Source organism: Fukomys damarensis, unplaced genomic scaffold (genome assembly GCF_012274545.1).
Source record: "Fukomys damarensis isolate Sample0158 unplaced genomic scaffold, DMR_v1.0_HiC HiC_scaffold_21, whole genome shotgun sequence".
Lineage (NCBI taxonomy): Eukaryota > Metazoa > Chordata > Mammalia > Rodentia > Bathyergidae > Fukomys > Fukomys damarensis.
Window position 1 is genome coordinate 41,453,975 of NW_022900933.1, and position 4,619 is coordinate 41,458,593.

At 60.1% G+C, this 4,619-nt stretch overlaps 1 long non-coding RNA gene across 2 annotated transcripts; it reads left to right on the forward strand.

Annotated features, from left to right (window-relative positions):
* Positions 1-1,872: 1,872 nt before the first annotated feature.
* Positions 1,873-4,449, forward strand: LOC104850393. Of its 2 annotated transcripts, none has more exons than XR_776958.3 (3): positions 1,873-2,058; positions 3,658-3,731; positions 3,836-4,449. It is a non-coding gene; the product is annotated as an uncharacterized LOC104850393 (long non-coding RNA). The 2 variants fall into 2 exon arrangements; XR_776959.3 differs by lacking the exon at positions 1,873-2,058 and adding an exon at positions 3,218-3,283.
* The last annotated feature ends 170 nt before the right edge of the window (positions 4,450-4,619 follow it).

Genomic DNA, 4,619 nt, shown 5'->3' on the forward strand with positions numbered 1-4,619 from the left:
TCAGACCATTGGCTGTGCCAGCCGAGTCCCCGTCCCCTCCCCGCCCTGCCTGCCGCAGCCCCAGACCCTAAGCCACTCCCTCCTGCCCTGGCCCCCTTATAATAGGCCACAGGCCCGCCTCACAAGCTATGCCAAGGGCTACGGACCCTGCCCCGCCCCACGCCCCCTTCTCCAACCCAGCCCAGAGTCCCCTGCCGGCCTTTCTGGGTCGGGGGAGGGGACTGAAAACCAACCCGGGTTGGGAAGCAATGTCCAGACCCCCTTACCTGACCATCCTCTTTACCACCGGCCTGGGGGGCAGTGGGCCGCTGAAGTCCAGGGAGGTGACAGCCTGTGATCTAGGCTCACTAGGGCAAGATGGAAGGGGAGAAGGGTCTGCAGAGGCGAGACCAGGATTAGATGGTCCAGTGAGGACAGAGTGCCCTGGGCAAAGATGCAGTGGGCTGTGCCAATTGGAAGTTTCAGACTCCCGGCCAGGATTCATCCTGAGTTCTACGCAAGAGCCTGGGGATGGAGATACAGCATCAGGGCATAGGACCCCACCGTCCCTGCCCTGGCACTGGGGCTGCTATAGACCCAGAGAAGCCTGCAGAGTTGAGGTACTGGGGGCTGGAGGAGGCTGCAGGAAGCCTAGGCTGGGACCTTTGGGGTGAGCTGTGCCCAGGCTAGTGCAGGAAGAGGGTTCCAGACAGGGAGTAGAGTGCTGTGGGCACAGAGGGTGCATTTAGGAGCTGGAACTGAAAGTCAGCTGGCTGGGGTGGACCTTGCAGAGGGGCTTCAGCAGGGCCTGCTTCAGTCAGGGGCAGCAGAGGCAGCTGAGGGCCAGGGGGGCACTGCCTGGCCCAGACTACGAGCTGGGAAGTAGAAGGATCTTGGACAATCCAAAAGCTGGGAGGATCACTGGGATCACTTGGGGGCCATGAAGAGGGGCACATTGGTGAGGGGCAGAAGGGCAGGGCTCCAGGTAGCCTGAACTGGAACGGACCCGAGGGGACAGCCACCACAGGTGCTAACTCAGCCCTAACTGTACCCCTAACCCTGGCAAAGCACTGTTGAAGCCACACTGATGGACACACACTTCCCTTTCCTGGAGCAGGACATGGGGTAAGGGCAGCCTATGGGTAGTAGGAGCATCGCAGAGGTTAGGCTGCAGCAGCAAAGGCCCACAACACACACAGGCGCAGGCCACAGGTCACACTGGGTGTCCCAGGACACACTGTGCACACATGCACACTCAGGCACACATGCAGAGATGTGCACACTGGGATGAAGACACGAAGGCACTCACACACAGATGCACACACTCCCAGACACACTCAGGTGAGCCAACTGGCTGAGCTGGCTGATGACTCATGCCTGGCTATTCCCGTTAGCTGGGCTGCAGTTGCCAGGCAGCCTGCCAGCAGCAGGTCAGGCACACTGGAGTAGTTGCCAGGAAGGGCCTGGCAGCCTCCTCCTGCGGTACAAGGGGCCCAACTTTCTTTCAGATGGGGACACTGGGTCTCAGCCTTCTCCCTGGTGAGTGGCCCTGGGTGTAGACAGAGAGCACTCTCAGGGATGGGTGTGTGCACCTGTGCCTGGGGTGTGTCCTGCATCCCCTGGATCTTCTAGAGTCTTAGCCAGTCCATTTACTCAGTCTTGCTTTGGGACCCATAGGCACAGGCCAGGGAGGAGTCTTGTGAAACCATTGACCTTAAGGCCCAGACCCAAGTCCGTCTACCCCCTCACTAGGTGGATGACCTTGGTGGCCCTGGGCCTTGCTGCCCAAATGAAACAGCTCTGTCAGCTTTGTGGGGAAGGAGAAGACAGAGCCCTAAGACTGCTTTCTAAGGCTCCCCCACCTCTGCTCCTCTCCAGGCTGCCTTGGCAGGAGCCAAGGAAGACAGGACTCAGTGTGGCAAGGCCCTCCGGGTGCTGCTCTGTGAGGATTCCCTCACAAAGAGCAGTGGCGACTCTCTCAAGCTGCAGTCCCTGGGTCCTCCCACACCAGCCCAGAGACAGTCCTGGAGGCAGCTACAGCATGCCCAGGATGGCCCTGCTCCCTGGCTTTGATGAAGGGTGAGGCTACTTTCTGACGTGCTGAAGCCCCTTACCTGCAGCCCCAAGATAGGAGTGGACAGGGTCCCTCTTCTCCGGCTGGGGCCCCAAGGTGGTGGTCAGTCCACCAAGGACCCTAACCCAGGTTTGCCCGCCACTGCCCTCCTGGAAACCCCCTTGGGTTGCAGACTAAGTGGGGAGTGTCCTGAGGAAGACACTTGGGGGACTACCCACAAACCTTTCCACCACAGGGGCCAGCTGCTTACCCCTAGTTCCTCCTGGAACCCAGGGGCTCTGCCTCACACAAGACATGTCTGGGAGGGCTGGTCCGCAGACCTGCCTTCACTCCCTAGACTCCAGACAGAAACTCTTCCCACTGCCAGGCCCCAGTATTGGGCTGCAACAGGCAGAAGCAGGGGGAATAGACACAACCCCATCCCCAGTCCTTCCTGGCAGCAGAAGCCTGAATATCTTCATCTCCCCACCCACTGCAGAGCCCTATGCTGACAGATTCCTGTCCTCATGGCTCAGCTCCAGCCTCCCCATGTTCCCCTCGGAGACCAGAGGTTGAGGTGTGGTTGGCCAATGCTGTGGGGCTCAGGAATCAATGTCACCCACACCCACATCCAGGGAAAAATGGACCCAACTCAGGGTCACCCCAGTGAATACAAGGCCCTGCCTCCTCCAGATATCACCTCAGGGTGCTGCTCAGCTCTGTGTCCCATACTCTTCCTCCCCAGGCTGGATGCAGGCATGGCGGTCTTGGTGAGGTGTCCATTTCATCCTGCCTGCCTGCATCCCTGGTCTCCTGCCCTCTCTTTCATTCTCCTCTCAGGGAGGCCAGGATGCCTACAGCATCAATGATTGATGCCTCCTGCGGCAGCTGCAGCAGCATAGCAAAAATAGCTCTGCCTTGTCCCTGCCCCACCCTGCCATGGCCTACTGAAGGGGCAAGGTGGGCATGGGGGCCTCTCCATCCTTTACCCAGGACAACAACCCCCAGCCCACAGTGACACACAGTCTCCTGCCCCCCGCCCCAGCTGAGTGCTATTTCAGGCCTGAGCTATTTCAGGTCACTCCTCTGCACCTCATGGCACAGCACATGGCTGGGCTCCGGAAACTGGGAAGCAAGGGATACACTGGGGAGCTGTATTCTTTTGCCCCTATGCCTAGGCCACCCCTCTGGCAGTGGGCTCAGCATGCTCCACAGCTGGTCCTGCTGCTCAGACATCACAGGCTGACAGAGGTAAGGGGCTGGGGTCCCAGGATCCTGGAGAAGCAGGACACCTGGGGACTCCGAGAGTGTGAGGATGACCTCAGGCTCTGCAGAGCACCATTGCGTTGCCATGCCAGGGAATGCAGGTCATCCCAATCAGGGCCCGTGGGCCTAGATCTGGATCCTACCACCACTGCTCAGCTCCTGGGTCACATCCTCCTACACCATCCTGAGGGGCAGGGTGCTTCTCACTCTCCACTCAAGCTGAGGGCCAGACAGGGCCGGGGCGTGGGCCTGGGGAGTTGTGACAGCTGGGAAAGCTACTCTAGCCCCATTCCCTGTCTCTGCTGTAGGCCAGGGCCTCAGTCTCCCTACCCCATTCACGAGGATGTTTCACTCCCCAGGTATCGAGGACGTTGAGAACAGTGATGGACAGACAGCAGGACCCGCTGGCTGATGCTGTCCTGGTCATGGTGAGGTAAGCTGAAGCTTATTGCAAAATCAGACAGCTGCAGGGCCACTGCGGGTTCCAGCTATAGCCAAGACCTAGTCCTGAGCGGTCTGATGGCTCGGCCCCCGTAGGTGCTGCCAGGCCTGTCTGTCACTCAGGAAGTGGGGATGAAGGGCAGCAACGGTCCAGGACGCAGAGAATGATCTCATCTTGTCAGTTTAAAATCAAATGTTTCAGTAGCTTGGCAGCAGACATGCAGGACTCGGTAATTCACTCAAGGACAGGGCTCAAGATGCAAAGAGTGGGAGGAATGGGAGCCTGGAGGTGGGCTGGGCATGGATGAGGGCTGGAACTGGGGCCTGGTCCTCCCTTCCCCCAGAAGTCAGGGCGTGGATGCAATGGAGGGGAAGTCAGTTCAGGCTGACTGCAGGAGACTGGGAGTGCGGACCTGCGAGGGGTGTGCCTGAGGTGGGGGTGTCTGCGGGCAGAAGGGCAGGGCTAGCTCATCAGGGTCCTTACCCTGAGGCTAATGGTATAGAAGGGGCAGGCTTGGTGGCCCAGACAGGTCTGCTCTGCCTTGAACTGGCTACTGAAGAGGCCGAGACCACCAACAGCCCGAAGAACAACCCCCCCCCCTTCCCCGCCGCAAGCGCTCCTGCTCTTCTGGCTCTGGACTCTCAGCCTCCTGCAAGTTAGAGCGACTGGTGATCAGGGTCGACTCAGGATCCAGGTATCGGCGAGCCAGACTTGGGCCCAGGTCCTCAGAGAGCCCCATCCCGTGGGCAGACCTCCCGCTGCAGTGGAGTACCAAGCAGTCCGGGGCCGGGCGGGGCGGAGAAGGCGCCAGCCACGGCTCAGCCCCCGGAAGCTGGGCGCTCTAAGTACGGAGGCTCCGGCTGGCAGAGAAGCCAAGCC